The sequence below is a fragment of the Anolis carolinensis genome, chromosome 3 (genome assembly GCF_035594765.1).
Source record: "Anolis carolinensis isolate JA03-04 chromosome 3, rAnoCar3.1.pri, whole genome shotgun sequence".
NCBI lineage: Eukaryota > Metazoa > Chordata > Lepidosauria > Squamata > Dactyloidae > Anolis > Anolis carolinensis.
The window spans coordinates 256,553,092-256,579,014 of record NC_085843.1 but is presented as its reverse complement, the minus strand read 5'-3'; the positions used below and the strand labels follow the sequence as shown (position 1 = coordinate 256,579,014).

The 25,923-nt window shown below is 40.8% G+C and overlaps 1 long non-coding RNA gene across 2 annotated transcripts; it reads right to left on the bottom strand.

Moving 5' to 3' along the window:
- Positions 1 to 813: 813 nt before the first annotated feature.
- Positions 814 to 25,923, bottom strand: LOC134298098 (uncharacterized). Of its 2 annotated transcripts, XR_010005073.1 has the most exons (5): positions 25,273 to 25,923; positions 14,141 to 14,289; positions 10,064 to 10,259; positions 2,965 to 3,052; positions 814 to 1,861 (listed from the first exon to the last, which is right to left on the bottom strand). It is a non-coding gene; the product is annotated as an uncharacterized LOC134298098 (long non-coding RNA). The 2 variants fall into 2 exon arrangements; XR_010005072.1 differs by lacking the exon at positions 10,064 to 10,259.

The following is a 25,923-nucleotide window of genomic DNA, read 5'->3' as shown; positions in this document are numbered from 1 at the left end:
GTGGGCTGTGTAGGGAAGAACTTTCTAGGTATTAGAATCTGAGGAATATAGACAGGAAATCAGAGGAATTGAGTAATATTTCCATTCCAGAACCTAATATATCTAAGTAGTAGACATGCTCTCCATCTTGCAGATAAATCATATAAAGCTTAGAAACATTGGCCAACTAGAATTTGAACTTATGCAACTGAAAAAATGAGTCTCTCATACAGTCTCAGCCACCATCAAATTTGTTCCTTTCATGACAGGATCTTAATGAATGACGGTAACTTCCAAAACATTACTGAATGCATGCCACCATATTACTTAACCTCACCTTGTTGGAACCTTGAATCTTGTTTCCTTCATTCTTTATTCCAGTAACTGGTATGAAGTGAAGGATTGTATGCTCAAAACCAGATCATGATGGCTACTCATATAGTTTGGATTTCATAAATCATCCCCATGGTCATCAATTTACTCCCACTGATTTACGCTTTGAAAGCAAAGAGTGACTCATGCTTGGCAGTGTAAAGAATGTGTGGAAATTAAAAGCAATTGGGAAATGTATCTGTAGAACATCCCTTCTATGAATTATTTGCTGGTTGTCCTATAGAATTCAATGTGAAGGAAGCTTTATTTAGTGTATTTCTTGGAAAGTTGAGAAGGCTTAATGAAATGGTAGGTTTTTCCACTAAGGATAATGTAATATAGTTCAAACTATATTCTATGATTCTATGATTAATCGTACAGGCATAACTCAGTTAACAAAGTCTCTGACGCAGAAGCCTTTTTATAAAGTATTTTTATGACCATTCAGCCTTCTTTCCCTCCTTGTTCTCTATGTATCGGACACTTTTACACAGCAACAGAACTGGGGAGTGGTGAAGGAGAGCTGGGGGAAAATATCGTGATTTTTGGCTTACAGCCATGTGTCTTCAAAAAACAATTAAGCTTGAGTTAGGGAAAAGGTGAATGCCAACAGTGGTACACTAAAGAGGGTGATAATATTGGTAAGTACTCACAAAAATGCTGTGGGATAGAGGATTCATGTGATAAAGTCCTGAGAGACCTGATGGGAAGCAACAAGAAAGGATGGGAGCAATTCTTCTCTGATATTCCTGTTTTGTCCCACCTCTCCAACTATTAGAAAATCCCTCCCTCCCAAGGGAATACCCTGAAAATAACCCCCAACCTTTTCAGGGTGCAAATACAGTGGAAAAGATTAGGAGTCTGTGTTCATTCAGCCCTAAAATAAACTAGCCACTATGATCAATAAAGTATTAGCAATCTGGAGAGGTGAAATCAGTGGCTGGATATCAGCCTGAAATTATTACTAGGAATACTTAATGTTGACTCTTTTCTTTTCTTGGCCATTGAAACAGTCCTTTGAAAACCCTTTCAACAGCCAGAGTTCTTTTTTCTTAAAATTGCTTTCATACCACTTTGAAATAAAGTCAGAGAACAACTGTTGGTGTTGTATATTGCTAACTATTGCCATATATAACAAAACTATTTCAACTGCTTTTTCTTTCTCTCAATCTCCTTTCTTTAGCTACAAAATTTCCCTCCAAGTTGTCAGAAGAAAAAGCAGTACATATGAAGTAAGAGGCTGTACAAAAGTCCATTAAGTGTGCTGGTTGCAGAGCTATGCATTGTTTTTAGCAATTTTTCTTTAATGATCCAACATCCTCTTGGGTTTGCCAGTAGCAATATGTCAGCTGCTTTGTTTGTTTGTTTTGTGCCAGTTAATGCCGGATGTCACTCCTGATGTTCGCGTACGGATGGCTTTTGCCAGCTCCCAGCTAGCTAAATGTGCCGTTTAGTTGTCAAACGCCAGCACCCTTTCTGTGTGGAACATTTTTCTTAATCATTCCAGTACCTTGGGAGAAAGTTTTGTACAGCATTTTTCTGTCAGGTACGGCTAACACATTAACAAGGTAAAATCCCAAATCCATGCACAAAGGTAGCATAATAAAGAAAGCTGCCACAGCCACCACATTCAATGCCAGGAGGATACTACTGGATGGAGATTGAGTGGCACACTCTGATGTTGGCCCCACAGGGTGAATGTTCCTACAACTACAGCTTCCGTCAGATGGCCTTGGCAGCACAAGTCTGGCTTCCCAGTATGATTCACAGTGAACCTTTTGGTGATGGGCCCTCATTTGTAACTCTGCTCTTGCTATGCTTTTCTAGCTGTTTGTGCCAAGTCCAAGACATATGCATATTAGAATGGTGCTGTATCTGTTACATAACTCTTTGAGCCAGTTGCCTCTTCATAGCATGCTAGACTCCTGAAATCATCTCAGTAATTATGTGCAAGACCTTCCATTTTGACATACCATTTTATTTATTTGTTTATAGTATTTTTATCCCACTTTCTCTCTCTCAAGGAGACTCAAATCAAATGAAGGTATGTTTAAGGCACCTTGCAGCATTTAATGATTTAAGTATGTTTGACATGACAATAAATAACATCTAAGGGTATGTCAACACAGTGGATTGATAGTGAAATCAATGACTTTGATTATTTGCAGTTTCCTCAACTTCCAAGGCTGGTTTTCATTTTCAAAACAGAACAAAAGTATAAATGTCTATAAATATAGTAAGAGCCTCATAACTTTGGCTCTCATATCCATGGTTTCACTTACCCACACCTTTAGGAATTTTCTAAGTTATCCAAATTATTCTGTGATGCGAGAGTTACCATAGAGCTACACTGGAGATTTCTCTATGAATCTTTAGGTCCTCCAGCACAACTCTATGATATGTTGAAACCAGAAGTTAGATGATTTTATGATATTCAGCCATATCCATAAGTTCGGATAACTGAGGTCCAACCAAGAATGCATCCCTTGCAGATACAGGGATCTTACTGTAGTATCTATGGACTATCACAACAAGGTAGCAAACTGGCTTAAAAGCAGAAGCCTCAACTGTCATATGTTGCTGTGCACAACCCATATTTGATTGGTTACTTACCTGCAATAAACCCGTCAATGTCCTGATCGTGCCGTTGTCTCATTACTTATTATGTGTAATGAGTCCACCCTGCTTCTACCATGTTTTCCTGAAAATAAGACATATCCATAAAATAAGCCATAGCAAGATTTTTAAGCATTTACACAATATAAGCCATACCCTGAAAATAAGACATAGTGATAGGCATGGCTATGCAGCGTACTGGCACAGAGCGATAAAGGAGACAGGCAGCCGTTCTCATCTGCCCCATTGTGACAGCTGCTATCTTGGAGGTGATCAGAGAGGTGTGGGCTGTCCCATCAACAAAGTCGGCTTGCCTGTCAGGTCCTGGTCATTCTGTGCATGCTGCAAGCTGAGGCATAGAGGGAGACATAGAAAGTGAAAGTGTCCTCACTGAAATGAGGAGCAGGACACTCTGCTTTAGGTATTGTGTGTCCTCAGGGGGAAGAACTAAAGTTGCCGTTTTACTCAGAACTGTGTGTTGTACCATACTTACTAAAAAATAAGACATCCCCTGAAAATTAGTCATAGTGTGTCTTCTTGAGGAAAAATAAATATAAGACAGTGTCTTATTTTCGGGGAACCATGGCATATCAGCATGTTGGCATAGATGTAAAGTTAGAGGGCACCCTCTCCCACTCTCCCCCACCACAGTAAATCATTGAATTAATATTTAAAAGTTATTTTTACTGTTCCTTAATGAATTGCTAGGGCTTTTTTTTTCATTAAAAAAATCAACCTAAAGGAGAAGCAGATCTGTGGGAGGGTGGGGTCACATTGAGTATTTGCACTTTTGCCAAAATTCTTTGCTATTTGTGAAAAATTTAATGCTACTAGGCAATTGAGATGCATACAGTTCATCCCACCAGTGGTAATTCTTAAATGTCCCCAACACCTGAACTGATTCAGAGGCTCCTTGTCTGACTTTGATCAGAAAATCAGAAGATTTGCACTCTCCATTGACTAGAATTACAAAAACAGCCATAGTATGAATGGTTGCTAGACTTTTTTTAAAAAAAGAATGAATCCTGTCATGTTTCACACACGATGATATGGAGATTGTTGTCTTGAAAATTCTATAGTTTTAGGGCGTTGCTGCTGTTGCTGCTGAATACTGGAGAACCTCAAAATGCAGGAAATATACATAGAGTAATAATGTATTGAATATTTATTTATTTCATTTATATGCCACTTTTCTCACCCTTAGGGGGACTCAAAGCAGTTTACAGCATTATAAATGGCAAAGATTATGTTGGGTTATCTAAGCAATCATGCATGCATTTCCAATGTGGGATGGTTTATGTAGTTAGTTTTGTTTGTTGCTTAGTTACCTGAAGCCAAAGCTGCATTCCAGAGTTGATGGCACCATTTAGGGGTTTTGCATATGATGTGGGAAATGGGAGTATACTTCCTGGAGACTTACAGGAAGTGACATATGCCTTTAGAATTTGGGTCATAAAAGGAGAGATTTTCTTTTGTTCTATCTCTTTTGCCTCTTCCTGCTTCTTGATCCTGCCATGCCATGCTGATTTTACTTCTTTGTTAAGAGATATGCAGTATCCTGAACTGTATTCTTTTGGAACTAAGATGTTTTTACCTGTATGACAATCATACTACAAGATTGTGATTAAACATATTTTTGCTATTTTACTTTTGATGTTTCTGATGCTTATTTTATGCGCATGACTCTTTAAAGGGAAAGGGAGGCTGGCTATTTTGCTTTTTCTCACCTCTGCTCACATAAACCCCTAGTCTTCTGCGTTTTTGCTACTCTGCACCAATATCTAACCATATTGGTATCATACTCCTAACAGGTAAATAGATTCAATGCCTCGCATCCATATAAAAACATAAAAACATTGCACACCTAAAAGCAATCACATATAGCATAAATTAAATCATTAAAAACTATACAAACCATCAGCATAATGATAAAACATTAAACATAAAAACATTTAAAATCCAGAGGTGGCTTGGAGGTGGGAAGAAAAAGAGAGTCCAAGAAGTCAGAGTTGGCATGCCAATGTACAAATAGCAGACCACAAACAAGGCTCTGCCACGATCCAGTTTGGTGAAAACTGTCACAGCCCATTCTCTGTCTCAGGAATCATTCTAAGTGGTGTTCCTGTTGAACTTGTGATAACCATTGAGAGCTTCAATCCTCTGGGTTTTTTCTTTCAATAAAGAGGATGGGAGCATCAGCTGGTATTATGAAATCCCTATTTGGATTTTTGGTGATAAAGTCCTTTAAAACTGATAACTGTGGTTCAGAAAAGGGACAGATGTGACTTAGCAGGATCAGGTTTGATGGCAGTTGGTCTGCTTCCTTCTTGCTGGAAATATCAGTGAACAGGATGCATTTCCTCAGGAGGTCACTGAGCAATTCCTCCATCACTCTTGCTGTGACAGTTGTGTCAGCTGAACATAGCAGCAAGTCAGAATGATATTTATTCCAATATGACAATTATGGAACCATGCATGCTGATTTATTTTTTATAATCAGCAGCCACTTTAAAACAACTCCTTGAATGATGAGCATATATCCACATAGTTTACAACTTAAAAATAATAGCAGTTAGTTCTGATCAAAATAAACCAAATGACTCAACAGAATTTACCTCAATTCAAGAATTGATTCAATTGGTCTACTCTATTCGAAATACACCAACAGGATTCCAGCTAACTTTAAAAAAATGTGATAGGTAGATCATCTGTTTTTGCTAACTTAACGTTCTGTTACTTGTAGCTCCTATGTGATATTGCTGTCGCTATAGATACTATTTTTTAGAAGCAGAATAAAAGCTTGGGGAAAGCCTTTCAAGAAAATCTGCATGTGTAAGTTTAAAATGTCTTTTTTCTTCTTCATTTCCTTCTTTCCTTTCTTTTCCTTTCCTTCCCTTCCCTTTCCTTTCCTTTCCTTCTGGAATTGCAGTTAATTCAAATGAAAGAATTATCTTTTATCATCCATTGCTACTAAAGCTGTTGCTGTTGCATCTTATAGTAATTTTAATCATTGTTATTGTACACCATTCATATTTCTGACTGTATGCATTTTCAATCTGGTATTTTATACAGAAAGATCCCAGAGTAGATATCCAGATTTACATGCTCAGGCAGCTTTGTTATTGTTGTAAGCAGTGATTAATTGCACAAGTCCACTGTGGACCATTCATTCTGTGCATGGTGTGTATACACCCAGCCCTTTCATCTGTATTCTGTAACATCCAACTGGTTAGTTTTACTCCAGTGAACTAAAGCAAGGGTGCGGGGCCTTCTGAGACACACACTTTAGATAAATACCACTGTACATTTGCCAAGAAGGGCTCTAAAATCAGCTCTGTAAATGTCATGATCCTCAATGCTATTGTGGTCTTGATGAAGAGGGTTCCTTCAGCACATTTGGCGAAGCTGACTAGTGCACACTTTGTTTTCCCAAGAGATGAAAGCAGAGCAGTAAACCATTTTTGTACAATGTCTTTCTCCCACAACAGTTTATGAAAGAAACATCTGTGATGAGAATTTCTAATGTTATTCCTCAAAGCCACAGCAGACACTAAAATAGACTTGCGCAAAATGGCTGGCTTGATGCTGAAACTATACATTTACATTTTATCACAGAGTGTAGAAGGAGAAAGCAGACTTCAATGGATTGAGCTCTGTGTGTATTTGCCTTCAAGTCACCTGCTGACTTATGGCAATTCCATGAATTTCATGGGGTTTTCTTATTCAGGGGTTATTTAGCTAGTTAATTCCCCTGAAATATAGTCTATAACACCTGATATTCACTGTTGATTTAATAATAATAATAATAATAATAATAATAATAATAATAATAATAATAATAATAATAATAAAACTTTATTTATACCCCGCCACCATCTCCCCAACAGGGACTTGGGGCGGCTTACATGGGGCCATCCAAGTACTAACCAGGTCTGAATCTCCTTAGCTTCCAAGATCTGGTGCCTTGGATTTCCCATTTTTGAATGAAAATTGCTGCAATGACTAGAATCATTTCTGGCATTTTTTTAAAAAACTGTTCTTTTGTTTTTTGCTGCTCATGCTGCTTGTTCTATTGCTAATGCTATATTTTAATCACAGATTGTAGGTCAACTTGTCAGCTGCATTTTGGAGGAAATTATATTTTTATGTTTTTAAAAATAAATAAACACGCCCATTAATGGAACTATTCTATGCTGATTGCGATTTGCCTGGTGAAATAAATTCTGCTGGAGGAAACTGAAATTTCTCATAAGTGAAGGGGCTGGTCTGCATCTCTTCCTTTGGATCAAATGTAAGAAATTGTGCACGGGGCACAATTCTCCTTTTAGCTGTGCATGTCAGAAACAACCCTAAAATAGTATGATGTGACACCTTCACACCATTAAGCTAAACAAGGCCAGTCCAACCATTAGGCAGAAAACAGCAACTGCCTCAGGTGGCAGGTGTTAACAGTGATGACCATGCAGCCATTCCTCTTGAAACCCCTGGCCAGGGCTATGTGTATTGCATGGGCTGCACTATATTCCATAAATTAGTTAACATTTGGGGTAATGGAAACAACTGTCCCATGGTCAAGGTTAAAATAAGGTTAGGCTGCTAGTCCATGTAGAAATGGAGCAGTCCTTTAGCCCTTTGTCTCAGATCTGGCTCCAACCTTGTGCTCTGTGGAATAAATACAAATTTTACAATCCTTAGGAGGAGGATAAACATACTTTTCAGGCAGGTAGGGTGAGATGCAGGTTTTGGAGAGAGAAAAAAGCACATGAAATGCAAACTGGATTCCCTGAACAATCAAATCTGATTCACCCCTAAAAGATAACCTCTGTAAAAGAGTACTGAATCAGCCAAAGGATTACTATATTTCAGCCAAGATGTTAAAACAGCAACATCAATGTTTTTGGACGATGGCAATATCTCAGACATATGACAGAAATAACTACAAGATGGAGTCTTGTCTCTTAGAATAAAAATGTGTTGATGTGTGTGAGTGGTTTTCCTTGGAACTTGATTTGGCAATTGATTTTTGACCTCCATAAAAAAAGAAAAACCCTGATACTGTGCAAGTAATCACAGAGCTGACAATCGTTCTTAAAATCTAAACTAAATTAGAAGACCATTTATCTACTCCTTGTTGACACATTACAACACATGATTACAAAAGGGTAATCCTTGTTCCATCCTTTTGCTGCAATACTATGATTTTAAGAATGATGTCATGCTGAGAACATATCAAAGACATTTTGTGTATTTGATATCTTTAGTAGGTAACAGTTAGATTTTCACTTTCAAATTTCTTGAGAAATGCCTTCTTAGGCCCCTTCTACACTGCCACATAATCCAGATTATCAACTCTGATAATCTACATTATCTGTTTTGAACGGAATTATATGAGTATAATCCAATTCAAAGCAGATAATCTCAATTTTATATGGCAGTGTAGAAGGGGCCTTACATATCAACCTACTCCAAACTTTAAGAATCTTAGAATGGCATTTTCATCAGAATTAAGATGGGTAGTAATTAAGGCCTTTAAAAGAAATTTGGTGTGCCCCAGTTGCAGAATACCCCTCCCCGAAAATGTTTATTTAAGTCCCAACATTACTAAATTTTTTGTCTCAAGTTTAGTTTTTATTTTAAAAAATATCTCTGATATTTAATTTTATTTTCTTCACTCTGATTTTTTTATTTATTTTAAATTGTATTCCGCATTTTTGCTGTCCATTGTTTAAAAAACTGTTAAATTTTAAACCACCCTAGAATATGATTTTTAAGGAAAGATATTGAAAAAGAAATTGAGAGGAAAAAGAGAATCCATGCATAGTTGTGCTTTAGTCACATTGAACAAGCGATATGGAGTAGACAAGACTGACTTACAGTTCATCCAATAAATGCAGCTCTCTGTTCAAAAGTCTTTGCCAATAGAGTATACTGAGAAAACAAAGCTTCCTATATCTTGAACAGATTGAGGACCCTGTTGTATGTAAAGGTGTTTCCTTTAGAGCAGGAATAGGAGATACGTGCATAGGGGCCACAGGCAATTTCATCCATTTTTCAGCTTTGAACTCTTTCAGACTACCCCTCACAAAAACAAGTCTTCTACTTCAAAGGAGAGAGAAAGAGAATGGTCCCTCAGAGTCCATCTAAACAGGCCAGATGAGGTGAGGTGGGGGAGAGTGGAAGCCATGGCATCGACATGATGCATGGAGACTATTCATTCAAATGCCCAGCAAGGCTGCTTGATGCAGTCTTGTCCCACATTGAAAAACATCAATGATGCTCCAGGGCTTCCCCAAAGTTACAAAGCTCACTAATAATAATAATAATAATAATAATAATAATAATAATAATAATAATAATAATAATAATAATAATGACAGCAGGATTGAAGAAAAACAACTGGAAAAGCTGACACGATATGAGGACTTAAAGACTTAATTGCAAAGACTCTGGCACAAGCCAGTCAAGGTGGTCCCAGTGGTGATCAGCACACTAGGTACAGTGCCTAAAGACCTTGGCCTGCACTTAAACACAATCGGCGCTGACAAAATTACCACCTGCCAGCTGCAGAAGGCCACTTTACTGGGATCTGCACACATTATTCGCCGATACATCACACAGTCCTAGACACTTGGGAAGTGATCCAAATGATCCATGTGATCCAATTCAACAGCCAGCAGAGTGTCTGCTGTGGACTCATCTTGTTGTGTTTCAAATAATAATAATAATAATAATAATAATAATAATAATAATAATAATAATAATAATAATAATTCATTTCTTATAACCAACCTCCATCTCCCCGAAGGGACTTGGGGTGGCTTACACAAGGATGAAGCCCAAGGAACAAGAAGTTCAACATACAGTTAAAACACAATACAAAATACAAGATTAAAATGCATAACAAAATAGAATACTTAAAACATCTTAAAATGGATCAACAACATCATCTCAACAGGACAAAAGTGGAACTATACCTACACTTTGTGGCAGTGTAAACTGTTGGACTGGTTCTCCTTTGGGATCAGCTTCAACTGTTCATATGGATATCCCACTTTCTCTGGGCTTGGGAAGCCAAGGAAAAGCAGATAGCACTTACCATCCCCTTGGGTTGCCAGCTTAGCATGAAATTGCTGGTGGTCATCACTTGTTGCATCTACTTTTGCTGTATGGAGTGCCAGAGTCATTGGAGAAGGGAGATTCCTCCTCTCCTCCCTTCCCTCTGCTGCATCCCTGGAATAGCATCCAGGATGACAGGATCCTGGTGCCTTTAATGTTTCATGCTACAGCTTGCACTTTAAACAAAGAGAAAAATGTCATGATCTCAATATCATGCATTAACTTCTAGGTCTGGAAACACTAAAAGGCATTTATTCAGATAAAATTCACTGATTGAAAGGTGACTTATTTGAAAGGACTATTAAGGGTGGACTTGGAATCTGACCATCCAACTGAGCTAGCTGAAGCCTTTCCCAGTGGGCTAGTTTTAGTGATATCCAAAGGATCTTGTTCTTTGTGAGTCCCCACTTGGGAGTCCAGAAGAAACACCAAAATAATTTTATAGCAATGCAACTTCATTGTATTGGCCACTGAAGTCACATCCCTCCTCCACATCTATGCCTGACTTGTTTAGAAATAAAGGCTTATGTTTTGCCAAAGCAACTTATCTTCTACTTTAGAGAAGGCTTCTTTTGACCTTGTGATCCTGCTGACATGTCATCTATGTAGTAGTCAAAGCTAAGGACAAACCTACATTTCAACACCAGTGACGAATGAGGTTTCAATTTTTATTAAATAGCTAATTTTTACTAGAGCCGTTGGTCACAATGTGTGCCATTTCATTTCACAGCACCACATCTCCCACTATCAGATTCATACCCAGCTTACTTTTTTTTTAAAAAAAAAAGTGGGAACATGTTAATAAAAAGCTTCAGTTGATGTTTATGAGTTTCCTGAATTTGAAAAGTGAAACCTATTCAAAATTCATGTAATGTGATATGTAATAGATTTGTACCATACAGGATCCTAAACACTCTCACCTTCCATTACAGAGAACAAGATGCAAAGACTGCTTGCAGAAATACAGTCATCAACAAGAATGCTTGCGCAAATGCTTTAACAGGGTGAATAGTTGTGCTGATTTTAAAAGGACTATTCATAAGCCTGATGCCAAAGACCTCCTTATAGCGCTTTATTAACTGGGAGGCCATGGTGAAAAACAAATATAATCAGCAACAGCCAAAGGGGGAAAACTTCCTACATTAGAGCACAGCAGCTGGGAGTCGAGTTGGTACATTCTTTACAAGAAGACAAATACAGCACAGAATAGGTTCTATATTCTTGTGCAGTGTATATAATGGCAAGTTCATATATCTGTTTTGGAAAAAATGCCTATGTTAATGCAGAAGAAATTATGTTCCATGTGGCATTCAGTACATGGAATTAACATTTGATTTCAATTTCCAAAGCCCATTTACTCACAGGCCAAATTAAAGTGTTTTATTCCCAAGAATGAAATGCAAAGATTCAATACCTTGCTACTCCATAACCCCCTTCTCTCTTGGGAGCTGCAATTAAAGTTTTTTATATGAATAGTCATTTGGTGCGCTAGGTATTAAGCTGAAATACTTGGGATACTTGCATTTTCCCATCGTGCTGCAGCTGGTTTACACTGCACAGTTTTATTATTAAACATTAGATTTCTAAGTATGTGTTATATAATTTTAAGAAACAAAAATGCAAGAAGAGATATATTATTTTTCACACCCAAACTAGAAAGGACAAACAACTAGATGTACAGTGTTAAGGACAACTAGGCAATATTTTTTTTTTCTGTTCATTTCCCTCCTATGGATTTGTTTCCCTCATCAGGGAGGAAATAAAATCAAAATACCACTTTGCAGAGAACAAGGTATGTATTCACAATTTGAGAACTTGTAAATTCCATACGCAATTGTGCTAAAGTGGTATTTCCCATGCTCACACTAGACTTTTATGAATATCAGTATGCCTATTTGACTTGGAACATTGTATGCTACAGGCAATTCACACAACAATTTGTTTCTTTTTTTTCAGCAACCCCAAGCCAAGTTAAGAAATCTTAAGTGGGCTTTGGGCAATTGTAGATATGGTAATCCTTGTTTTACTTCCAGTTCTTGCACTCGAGACCCACAAATTTTGCAGTCTGAAGCAAAAGAGAAAGCCAAGGCAGTTTAACTGCCATTCAGTTAAACTGCAATATAGAAGTCTACACTGACCATATAATTCAGTTTCAAAGAGCATTATATGGCAATGTAAATGGGGTCTAAAACTCATGGACTAGTGAATGCTATTTCCACTTGTAACAAGACAGCATCTTCAAATGTGCCAGAGGGCAACAGGCTAGTTCACAGGGGAAAAACATGGCACACATGTCTCAGTTGTCCTCTAATGATCTAAAGCAGTGTTCCTCAAACTCTGCTCCTCCAGATGTTTTGGACTTCAGCTCCCATAATTCCTAACAGTTGGAAATCTGACTGGGATTTCTGGAGGAAATCAGAGTTTTAGAAACACTGCTCTAGAGCATCTTCCACCTGAAGCAGATGTCTCACTCTCCTTCACAATAGGATCAGTCCTGCCTATATGCATGAGTGTGTAAGAATGAAGTTAAGTTTCAATTAGTTTCTCTTTTTATAGAAACTCATAATGTCTATGGATTTGCCTTACTTTTCAGGCTGTGGTCACTCTTCTACTGTTTCAAGACAGTTTCCAGCAGGTACATAATTCCTGCATTGTATATTAACTTTATAACTGCGAACCATAAATTAAAAGTTTCTGTAGTTTCTGCATGGGTTTTGCTTTTTTGAATGAGCCTATAAGGTAAGGAACCATATTCATGGATACCCATGTTGGCCATGCAGTAAAATACAGCAAAATCCAATGTCTACAATATCTTTATTGCCCAATCAAAATGCAGAAAACACACCATAAAAAATTTCAAAGCTTTGCTGGCTTCTTCGTCAGGCAAAGATGTGAAAAACCATACAGGATTTAAAAAGGTGAAAGTGGGCACATCTACACTGACCACTTATATCAACCTCATCCAAAAATGACCCAAGACCAATTTTTAAACTGAAAAACGTAATATTAAGAGCAGTCGGACATCATATTCTTTCCTAATACCAACATATTCATGCAAGTTGGAGATCTTCACACCAGGTTATCGGTCCAATTACAGTGAAAACTGGATTTATGTATATGCCACATTTTATATTTTATAACTAATTATAGATGCAAAGAATATGTATGCACAGGTGTTATAACATGAATGGACAATATAGATTCAAGTCTTGTAAAGAAAAAGAATGTGCAAAGAGTTGTCTAGAATCAGAGGCGGTCCAACCGCATTGGGAGGGAGGGATTTGCCTGTGGTGCCATCGTCCTGGGGGCGCAGTTGAGCCCCCAGGAGAATGGCACCACCCCCTACCCTCCTTCTCCTTCGGGCCTGGGCCTTCCGCCGCAGCCCACGTGCCCTTGCCCTGCCAGGAGGTGTGGCCGCATGATGTGGGAGGCGTGGCTGCCCGACATGGGAGGTGGGACCAGGGCATGTGGCACGGGAGGCGGGGCCAGGTTGGGCCACGCCTCCCACGGTGCGGGGAGGGGCACCAAAATTAATTTTGCCTACTAAGGCAAAATACCTATGGACGCCTCTGTCTGGAATATAATGTAATTTTAAATCAGGCATATATTAAAGCCTTAAGTATGATGTTAAAGGAGGTGATCCATCTGAATTTACCATACAGATTAAAATGTAGAATATTGGCTAAATATATAATTAAGTAAGAAAATGGTTAATGCAAAAAGAGAAGAGAAAGAAATTAACAAAATACAGTATTATGGAAATTTCATTAGATTATGGCATTTTAAATCAGGGAGGCCGTGGTAATATGACCAGGAACATCATTTCTTTCTCACGTTGTTAGTATTGTTGCTTCTGTAGTAAACTTGTGGGTAGCTAACAATAGTCATTTTCCCAAGATGGAAGCAAGTTTGTGTGGTCAACTACAAAGGGAGCCTAAGTCATAAGGGTGATGGAGCTGTCACATCATCTATATTATATGAGTAGGAAAATAGATTAGAGACTATTCATACTTTAAATGGTAAATATCAGATGCTAATAATATGTCAAAGAGCCAACCTGGTATAGTGGTTTGAACACTGGAGAATGAGTCTGGAGACAAGTGTTCAAATCTCTAATAAGTCATTAAAACCCATTGCGTGACCTTGGGTAACACATATTCTCTCAGCTTCAGAGGAAGGCAAAATCAACTCGTCTCTGAACAAATTCTGCAAAAAAAAACACCATGACAGGTTTGCCTTAGGATCATTTAAAGTAAGAAATAACTTGCACACAACAACAAAAATAGTAAGTGCCTAAATACCCTGAAGACACCAGATTCTGTCTGATCTTGGAAGTCAAGTGGGGTCAGCCCTTAACCGAATAATTAAATGGGAAACCACTAACCACCTCATGCAGGGAGAGAAGTGTCTTCTTCCCACTTCTCTCCTCTTCCAGCATGGAGTCCCCCAGAATCCATCATATGTCTGTTAAGACTCTGTGGGGCACTGTGCTGGCAGCATTGAGGCAACGGAGCCCAGAGGCAGAGGAGCCAAAGAGAGAGCGGGGGACAACAGGGAAACATCATGGGAAGGAATACCAAAGATCCCGACTACTCTGCCTCACGATTTCCCCCTGCCACTCGCTTGACAAAGGGTCATCTGATGAGGTACAAAGAAATACTATTGGCTGTAGGCTATATTCCAGAGGAAGGAATTGGCAAAAAACATCTTAGTATTCCTCGCCTAAGAAAACCCAATGAAATTCAGGGATTCGCTATTAATCAACAGGTAACTTGAAAGCACATACACATATTAGTAAATTATTGCTTCTTTACTAAAAAAAAAACCTACAAAATACTTTGTGCATTCTAGTCTACACCCATGAAAAGAAGTTAACACTGAGCTGTGTGACTCTGGCTAAGTACTGCAGCTTCTCTCCCCCCCCCCCCTTCTCTTCATTTTTCAATATTATTTATTGTCAGACAAATAAATGTATGGTTCCTTCATGCAGGAAATGAAGTGCTGTATGATGCTGGCCAAAATTAATATAGGTGCTGCTTCCAATTCCCATCTAAAACTCTTGATGTAATCTTTCCTGACATTAGGTACTGAATGTGCAGCTAGAAGCCTGGGTCTTTATGCACGTGTTATGGTTTGCTAACATTTTAACGTTTTAAATTATTTCTCTTAAAGAAAAGGAGCTAAATGCAGAACCAGGATGGAATTGGAATGTTGTGCCTGGGGCTCTTTTCTATTATCAATTAGGAATTGTTCTCCCTTCCTGCCCATCAAAGGGCCATGGTCTATGGGCTGCTGTTTAGAGATGTGCATAATGTGGCTTTAAATTTCATTGGGAAACTGAACAAAACCTCTGGCCTTAAGGCTGCATGTTCAAATGCTACAGTCCCACAGTGCTTTACACTAGTCAACACTTCTTTTCAAATGCCACCCGCATAACAATTAACCTCACTTCAACCTTGAGGTCTCTGATTAGTGATGGCCTATTGTTTAAGTTCCATTAACATAGCCCCTGTGTTGCCCTATTCTCACTCAAATGGACTAATCAAATCAGTCACCAAGGTCTTAAGCTCAAGGTCCAACCTCTTTAGTGATCAGTGGCTTTCAATTGAAGGAGAATGGTTTATGTCACCAACACAGTCACAATGAGGATAGGCCTAGCATGGAAAAACATCCCTAATGATCACCAATCTGGGAATATCAAGAGCCCCTGGAACCCACAATATGAGAATTTCTCTCTCTGCATACAGGAAAAAATTACAATATCAATGGAGAAGTCATTAATGCATCCAATTGCAATGAGCTTGTATCTGTAAAACTGCAGAAACTCCAATGGTTTCTGCTTCATTTCATGATGCACGCTGTCTACTGAGCTACTGGTGGAGTTTGCAAGAGACTACAGCAAGACTTTTTTCCTACTATGTTTCCCCCCATCTGTTCACTATATATATTTATCTGTTTAAATTATCAACATGGTTTATTTTTCCAAATATTGCTACTTAGTGTTGTTAATGTTAACCTACTCACACCACTTTTATAATGTAGTGTGCCGTCCGCCGGACAATAAAAAGCTATAAAACTGAAACGTGCTGTCCTTTATCCGGGCGAACTGCAAATCCCTATAAGCTGTCCTATAGATATTGAACGACTGAGTCTGGATAACTTCAAAAAAGGATGTTTATTCATACAAGGTTGTAAACCTGGCACAGATCTTAAAGTTGCAGAAAATGAAACAAATTTCTATAGGTTTTAGTCACAGAATTATCCCTGGTTCCAGAAGGCAAAAGTGATTATAAAACCACTATACCCTAATCACGCTGCCTATATTAGAAGGAGAAACTCTTTCCTTCCCTATCTTTACAGCAAAGATTAGTTCTAGAAGCGATGGAATAACTTTGCTCCTCTAACTAGATTTCCTATTCCAGATCAATATAATTCAATACTTATCTAATTTGGATAGGCTTAGATTGGCCTGGTTTTGAGGATGATTTGTCCCAGTTAGCTTTGTACAGCTCCAGCACGTTGGAAGACTATAGCCAGAATGAAACTCTAAAATGGAGACTAGACCCTGGTAAAAAGGGCGGTCCTAAGATGTTGCACTCTTTGACCAATCACTGCAAAGAAAACTGCAGCCAGCTCTTGCAGATTCCAAGCCACTTTTCCTAGGCTTTTGCAGCCAGAGGCTCAAACAAAATGTAAAGGAGGGAAAACAAACAAACGACCAATAGGTAAGGCAAACCATCGTCCTGGGGGACGGAACACTCCCCGCTAAATTCCCAGGATGTGGGAATTTACCAATCAAAAACATACAAACACCTTTGTATACACAACAATACAAACACTAGAACTTTAAACATCTCCAATAAGCAACACGAGGTCACGCATTGGTCTGTCCAAAATGGACACTTTGCCTCTGTTGCAAGTCTTTAATTGAACTTTCCTGACCTTACCGTCCGGGCAAGGAAAGGTCTTTAATACAATGCCCATGGGCCACGCATGGCGGGGCAAGTCTTTGTCCTTTAACAACACAACGTTGTTAACCTCAATGTTGTCCTGTGGGCTTTGCCAGATTCTTCTAGCTTGAAGCTGGCTTAAGTACTCAGCTTTCCACCTTTTCCAAAAGTGGTTGGCCAAGGACTGCACCTGTTTCCACAGGGCACGGTGAGTTCCGTCCGGAACTGGCAACATGACGTCCTTCCATCCTGGCACCTTTTGTGTCAAAATAAGTGCAGGAGTCAGTGGTTGTAAGTTCTCAGGGTCACTGGTAAGGGGAACCAGCGGCCGGTTGTTGATAATTGCGGTAACTTCCGCCATAAGTGTCACCAAAACATCATGCGTCAATGACCTATGACTCAAAAACATGGCATTAAGGATTTTGCGACTAATACCAATCATCCTCTCCCAAACACCACCCATATGGGAGGCGTGAGGAACATTGAAAGTCCACATAATTTGTTCAGTATTCGTAAAGTTCTGAACCTTTGGGTCTCTCCCAAACCTAGACACACAATTGAGTTCTTTGGTCGCACCTACAAAATTGGTGCCACAGTCCGACCGAATTGACTTAATTGGCCCTCTGAGGGCTATGAACCTTTTCAATGCGTTTAAAAATGATGAAGTGTCCATTCCTTCTATGACTTCTATATGGACAGCTCGTATTACTAAACAAGTAAACAAAACTGCCCACCTCTTGTTATTTACAACACCACCCCTGGTTTTCCTAGTGACAACCTCCCAAGGACCAAACACATCGATTCCCACATGGGAAAAGGGTGGGTCTGTCAAAGTCCTATCCTGAGGTAGTTCTGCCATCAACTGACTTTGACAGTTTCGCCTAAGGCGCCTGCATTTAACACATTTGAAAATACAACTGTTGACCAACCTTTTGGCATTAACTACCCACAGACCTTCATTTCTAAGGGCTGCCTCAGTTAGAGTTCTACCCTGATGATGGATCCTTTCATGGTGATGCCGAACGAGCAGCAATGCAGTGTGACTATTAGGGGGTATGATGATGGGGTTTTTTATGCACGCCTTGAGTTTAGCTTTGGCTAACCTTCCTCCAACTCTCAAAATACCCTCCTTGTCTAAAAATGGGTTTAACTCATTTAGAAGACTTTGATTAGGGATGTTGAGCCCTTGCTCTAGCCTAGCTATTTCCTGCTTGAAAGCAGATCTCTGTACTGACTTGAATATGACGCTCTTAGCCTTTATCATATCCTGGACCTGTAAAGGCTCACTATCTTTGCAAGCTAAACGATGTATAAGCCTAGCAACTGCTCTAAGAAGACTGTGCCACTCCGAAAAACGTTCAAAACGGTGTGGTTCCAGGCAAGATCTTTGGCCCATCTTGATTTCTGTGGTTGATTTGCAGGCTTTCACCTCTGCACTTCGTGAGACTTGAGCATTCATAATGTCCGAAAACCTTTGCTCATCTTTCGAGAGCGCTGTGGCTTCGTCTCTCTCAGAGACTTTGAAGATGGAGGAATACTCTGGAGTTATTGCTTGGCAGTAGACTGAGATGTGACTTAGGCAACTGCGCACAAGTGTAGGACGTCCACCTTTAAGCACCTGTGCTTGATTGGAGTCCAACGACGATGGTGGGTGCATCTTGTTTATGCACACTGGGCCTGTAACTGTCCAGCCTAGTGGTAGCAGCTGAGCAATGGGCGCCCCTGGAGGTCCCTTAACTTGGTCGTTCACATAAAACAAGTTCGGACAGTCCGCACCAAGCAAAAGGGCAATGTCCACATCTGGCTGAAAGGCTGGTATGGCATTCTTTAACCGTCGCAAATGTGGATGAGCCTCCACAACTTCTCTAGTTACAATTTGTTTTTTGTTCCGAGGGATGGAGGAACACTCAATCAGGTCTGGCAACTTGAACTGTCTCTTCTGGTCGCAAGAGGAGACAACAAAGCCAGATGCTATGCGACCCTGCAACTTCTTTTTTCCTGCACATGTAGTCATGGTGTAATCGACCGTCTGGGTTTTTATGTCAAACAGTTGGAAAAACTCTGGAGTCGCCAGGGAGGCGTCGCTTTGTGAATCCAAAGCCACGTAAAGTCTCTTTTTAAGCCAAGGTCTTCTGGCTGGATATACATCTGCTAGGCAGATGGGATGGCAGACTCTGAACTGGTGCACGTCAGAGCATAGTTCAGTACAGGCGACCGATGGAGCATCCTCCTGCATCCGTGACGCGGCCTGCATGTTGGTGGCATCAGTAGATGACCCTTCTTTGGAAGACGTGTCCCCTTTGGCGCGGGAGACAGCGTCAGAGTTGTGCATCGCGGTGCAATGCTTAAGGCTGTTACACCTTGCGCATTTGACGTCCTCTTTGCAGTTGGATGCAAAGTGAAGAGTTGCTCCACAGCACCTAAAACATATGCCCAGCTTCTGTACAATCTGTTGTCTTTCTTTATAAGGCTTCTTGCCAAATTCCCGGCAGTTGGCCAAACTGTGAGGCTTTTGGTGAATGGGGCAGAGCACCTCCTTCACCTCTGACTTGGATTCGTTGGCCCTGTGCTGAGTTTCAACAGCCTTAACACTAACCGGTCTTTTGGCCTCTCTGGATGGTTTTTTCTCCACTTTAGGTGCCTTCTCTGGCTGGGTCCCTTGGTATAAGGTGGGGAGGCCCGTCTGCGGATCATTCCTTTCTCTGGCCGCCCTGGTGATGAACTGGACCAAATGAGAAAATGGAGGGTATGCCTGGGAGTGGGCCTCCTTGTAGTTGAAGACCTCCTGTCCCCAGCGTTCTTGCAAAGTGAAGGGCAGCTTGGTCAAGATCTGCCTCTGGGACAGGTGCTGATCGAGGCACTTCAAACCGGGCAGTTCTGGATTCTCCTTGGCCGACTCTAATTCCGTAAGGAGATCGCTGAGGTCCCACAAGAGTTTGAAGTCTTTGAGTTTTAAAGCTGGGAACCTTTGGAGCTTGTCCATAAGAGATGCTTCAATCTCTGTGCTGGCCCCATACCTCTGCTGCAACCTGGCCCAGGCCTTTTCCAGGGCTTTGTCGGGATCGGCTACGTGGGCTGCGTAGATCTTCTTAACTTGTGAGGATGAGGCTGGGCCCAACCATGCAGCCAGAAGAGTCAGTTCTTCCTCAGGCAATAACTTTAAGTCTCTGATTGCTCTCTGGAAGGTGGCCTTCCAGAGAAGAAATTCCTCAGGCTTGTCCGAAAACTTTTCGACACCCTTGTCCTTAAGATCTCTTCTGGGGCTTCTGATGATGGAGACAAGCTGGGACTCTGGCGTCGAAGGGAACAATTGAGGAGTTTGCTGTTGTGGAGTGGACTCCCACCGTGTACCTTGCGTCAACCTTTGGCCTCTTGGAGGGATGACATCGACCACTGACGAATCGATGGTTCCCTGTGCAGCTGTCTGTAGGGGCCAACTAGCGCTCGGCCTTGAGGCCCTGATTGACTGACCTAGGGTTTTAGCAGGAGGCACAGGTAGCTCGAGCAAGGGTGAGCTCCCCGCTATGACGCTCTGCTCTGCAGGAAACTCAAAAGTGACTTTGGGGCCCTGCTCTGGGTAAGGAGAGAAGTCTCCCTGTTCCTCATCCGAAAACTGGCTGTACATGCTGCCAAGGTGCGCAAACACTTTGGCAGAAGGGTCCTGTATTGGTAACTGGCTTACATTTTCTTCTGTGAGTGGCTCAATTAGGGCCTTGGCCAAAGTCTCAGCCCTTACCCTTTTGGCTGCGGCATCCATCTTTATTCTAAGCATCTCTATACGAGCCTGTTCTATTTGCATTTCGCTTTGTCTACGGGCCTGTTCCATTTGCATTTCGCTTTGTCTACGGGCCTGTTCTATTTGCAGTCGTTGCTCTTCTTCTTTAAAGGGAAGGGTGAGATCAGCTGCCTTAGCATCAGCCTCCGCCCCCGCTACCTTGCTCTTTAGCTCTAGACGTGCAGCCTCCTTAATGTGCAAGGCAGCTAGGGAAGAGATGGCACTCCCAGCAGCAGAAGACTTGCTAGAGTGGCTATGTTTAGATGATGCACACTCCCTTAGTTTAGATACCTGGCTAGAGCGGTTGGACTTAAGACTAAGTGCCACAGCAGGTGATTTTAAAAGATTGGTCTCATGGCTGCTTAAGGAAGACTGATTTCCTTTTGGCTCAGACCTTAGATTAACAGATGGAGAACTAAATTCCAAGGCATCTAGAATTGCCCTCACCTTATTTTCTTTCTCATTAGTGTCAGCTAAGACACTCACTATTTCTAACTCTGAATCCTTGGCGTTAATGCGCTCGAGGACCTGGACTATCTTAGACACCAAACCCCTCCAAATACCGAAGGTCTCTTCAAGGTCTGTCTGTAATATGGATGGCACCCTTGTAATACCCAAGCTCTCAATTCTGTCCATTAATGTTGTGATGCGCTCCCATGCCGAACCTAACCTCACATGGAGGAGCTCCTTTTCGTCTATTAGATGGGCTAGCATTTTGGCTGAAGGGTGCTTTATCCTTTGGGGCCTTTCATTCCTACCTTCAGCCTCAGAAGGAGGTATACCATCTGTATCATCTTGAAATTGCATAGACATTATGTATTCTTAATAGCAAGTAAATTTACAACAAAGGCAAATGCAATATACCTGCAAGTAAATTTACAATAAAAGCAAATTCAATATATAATACAATTCACAGCACTTAACCATAGCAATATATATCACTAAGTAACTATACTTTACAAAGATTGTGACCTTTGGCGCCAGACTTTGGTGGGCAAGCTGCAAAATGTCAACTGACAGCAACTTGCCACTTGATACCTCCCTTGCCCGAGTGACGTAAACTGCCAAAATGGCGACTTCGCCAAATTTTCAAGCACCTCGTGCTCTGCGGCTCGAGGCCTGCCGCCGAAGGAGCACCGAGGCTGGCTTTGGAAAGGAGGAGAGAAGAGACGCCTCCTCCCCGCTGTGAAGGGAGGTCACCACCGCAGGTCGATGAGGCAGGTCACCACCGCAGGACGATGAGGCAGGTCACCACCGCAGGACGATGAGGCAGGTCACCACCGCAGGACGATGAGGCAGGTCACCACCGCAGGACGATGAGGCAGGTCACCGCCGCAGGTCAATGAGGCAGGTCACCACCGCAGGACGATGAGGCAGGTCACCACCGCAGGACGATGAGGCAGGTCACCACCGCCGGACCATGAGGCAGGTCACCACCGCAGGACGATGAGGCAGGTCACCACCGCCGGACCATGAGGCAGGTCGAAGCCGGCCGAGTGCTCCGGCCGAACTCGCAGCAGCGTTGCCAGGCCTGTCCAGGTTCTAGCCTGGTTCTGGTGGGCTTCACGCCTCAGAGCCAGCCAAAGAACTGTCGCTGGTGCTCCGCGGCTCGAGGTCTACCGCCGAGGGAGCCCTGGACGTTGCTGGGAACTGCACAGCCTGTGCAAACCCAGAAAGCCACTGGGCCACGTGCGCACACGCGAGCCAAATAGCAAGGAAATAGAGCCCCACTATTTGACTCCTTCAGGTCTGAGAGCGGGCTCCACTGCCTCAGACGCTGGTAGAGTCTTTAGGTATGCAGACTGAGCTCAGGCGGAAAAGCCGCGGCCTATACTAAACTTCCTAAACTATAAAAAACTATAGGCTGTGCAAGCTAGCTCAAGCGGAAAAACCGCTGATCTACCTCAAAACTGTGCCGTCCGCCGGACAATAAAAAGCTATAAAACTGAAACGTGCTGTCCTTTATCCGGGCGAACTGCAAATCCCTATAAGCTGTCCTATAGATATTGAACGACTGAGTCTGGATAACTTCAAAAAAGGATGTTTATTCATACAAGGTTGTAAACCTGGCACAGATCTTAAAGTTGCAGAAAATGAAACAAATTTCTATAGGTTTTAGTCACAGAATTATCCCTGGTTCCAGAAGGCAAAAGTGATTATAAAACCACTATACCCTAATCACGCTGCCTATATTAGAAGGAGAAACTCTTTCCTTCCCTATCTTTACAGCAAAGATTAGTTCTAGAAGCGATGGAATAACTTTGCTCCTCTAACTAGATTTCCTATTCCAGATCAATATAATTCAATACTTATCTAATTTGGATAGGCTTAGATTGGCCTGGTTTTGAGGATGATTTGTCCCAGTTAGCTTTGTACAGCTCCAGCACGTTGGAAGACTATAGCCAGAATGAAACTCTAAAATGGAGACTAGACCCTGGTAAAAAGGGCGGTCCTAAGATGTTGCACTCTTTGACCAATCACTGCAAAGAAAACTGCAGCCAGCTCTTGCAGATTCCAAGCCACTTTTCCTAGGCTTTTGCAGCCAGAGGCTCAAACAAAATGTAAAGGAGGGAAAACAAACAAACGACCAATAGGTAAGGCAAACCATCGTCCTGGGGGACGGAACATGTAGGGTGTAAGAAGGTTGATCTCATTCTCATGAAATGATAACTTACACAACTTACTGAGTTCTAGGGATTTGTGATTAAAAATGTGGTAAGTATTATTTTCTGGTTTCCACTTTTAAAATGTCTCTTAATTTCTCTCTAGGCAATATATCTTAACCTGCTGAAATACTACAGCTGAGAACAAACACGAGTTGCTTCATACAGTGAACAACTAATGGGGCTTCTTCACCTAGACTTATAGCAAATTCTTGCATATATTTGTGGAGAGAAGGACCAGCAGCAAGATGGTTTTGGGAACCTCCTAAGATTCTGCATAAAATCCTGGTCCTGTTGCTCCTCTTTCTTAATGTGTCATCCACACTAACAGTAGCAACTACCTCTTGCTTTTTATGTTCCCTCTGGACTGGAGGGTTGTGATTGTACAGAGAAGTATAAAAACCATCATTGGAGGGTTTTAAACAAAGTTTGAATGGCCACATCTCAGGAGAGCCTTAGTTGCAAATTCTTCCATCGCACAAGGATTTATATGGATCTTGTGGTCTCCTCCCCCCACTCTACATACTATGAAAGAAAAGAGCAGCAAATGAATGCAAGTCATTTACCAATACTTTACACATCTAGTCATAAATTATTGTAAATGATAATGAGGCCCCTTCTACACTGCCATATAATTGAGTATCTGCTATGAACTGGATTATATGGCAGTGTAAATTCATATAATCTAGTTCAAAATAGATAACCTGGGATCAGATACTGGATTATATGGCAGTTTAGATTCAGCCCAAATTCAAACCACTGGATGATCCAGCCTTTTCCTCAACATGACCTACAAAAATTTGAAAAAGAGTACCCCTAAAATGATTTGTACCAAAGTTGAAAAAATTATATGGACTCCAATTCAATGTTCTGTGCACCAAAAGTCTATTCCTGAAATCTACTCCATAGTTATAGTTAGCAGGGCTCTTAGTGCGGTGTCACCCATTATGAGAAATATTCAACATCATCTACTTTTCTTATTTCTTTGATGTTTACTGAAAGCACTCAAATATTTACAAGCTTTCCTGGTGTAGTTCAGCCTATCACAAATCTGGGTTATTTATACTTTTGACTGCATTTGAACCAGCATAGTACAATGGTTTGAGTCTTGGACTAGGACACTGGGAGACCACAATTCAAATCTCTGCTTAACTATGGAAACCTACTGGTTGGCCTTAGGCGAGTCACACCCTCACAACAAATATAATTAATGCATTTTGTTCTGTACACTTTGTTGTTGTAAGCTGTTTTGAAAAATGTATAGGAAATCTGTGTATAAATACTTGTGAATGAATACAAAAATATGTTCTATAGGACCTTTCTGAGTAGAAATAATCTTCACAAGTATATTCATGTGCAGTAGATTGAAATCTAATTTCATAGCTGTTCAAAAGATCATTTCAGTACACTGAAAAACATGCTGTCCAGATGGTCTTGTGAATTAGCTCAAAGGATACTTCCATATGTCAAGCTAAAAGTAACCTTTGAACCATTCACATCCTGAGCGCTCAATGAGGAAATGGAATAAGATGCTGAAGTGACCCATTTTAAAATTAGTATCACTTTTAAATTGATGTTTTAATTAATTTCCATTATGAAATATACATATTAATTTATATAATTGATATGTAATAAATGGAAAGAAAGCAAAATACACATGTGAATTCCTTAAATCTTTCCCTTTCTAGATATATACATTTTTACATGTATACAATTAACTGTTCCTGGTTGCTTGTCCAGTTATCTTATGAAGAGATAAAACATGGCCAAAGAAAAGAAGTTGTCACAAATATTTCCTTACCCACCACTTGACAGATTATGGTTAACAGGATGTGGTGATGGCCACCAGGTCTGAAGATTCTCTAGGCATATTCAGGTAGGATAAGCATGTCAATAGCTATTAGCCAGGGGGTTATAAACACTCTCTTCTGGTTTTGAGACTAAATGGCAAGAATCACTGCTTTGAGATACATAGAGAGACAACAATAATGTAAGACTTTTTTTTAAAAAATCCTCTTTGCAACTTTGTGGCATTATACTTGATGACTGACCCTTTCAACATCACCTGTACAGCACTGCAAGAGATCACCTCTGTGACATCACAAAGGGTTATCCCTAGGTGTGTTTTGGGTCCTGAAATTTCAGGGCCTGGGGTAGTCCAGACCTTGCAAGCCTAATTAATCATGATAGCATTTGCCAAGAGAACTTCCAAGCGTAGAGGCTATTAATCCAAGTGGTTGAGAGTGTTCTGAATTGCACCATGCACATCAGTAAATTGGTGTCCACAATACGCTGTGTACTCTGCAGACCAAATTCACTGTGCAATGTGGGTGACACTGTGGTGTCCAGCAGCACATTCAGGAGCTTATTCCAGACTTTCCCCTGACTTTAGTCCTTAAAGCATTTCAAACTGCATTATATGGTCAGTGAGCCTGAGGTGATCAGGAATCTC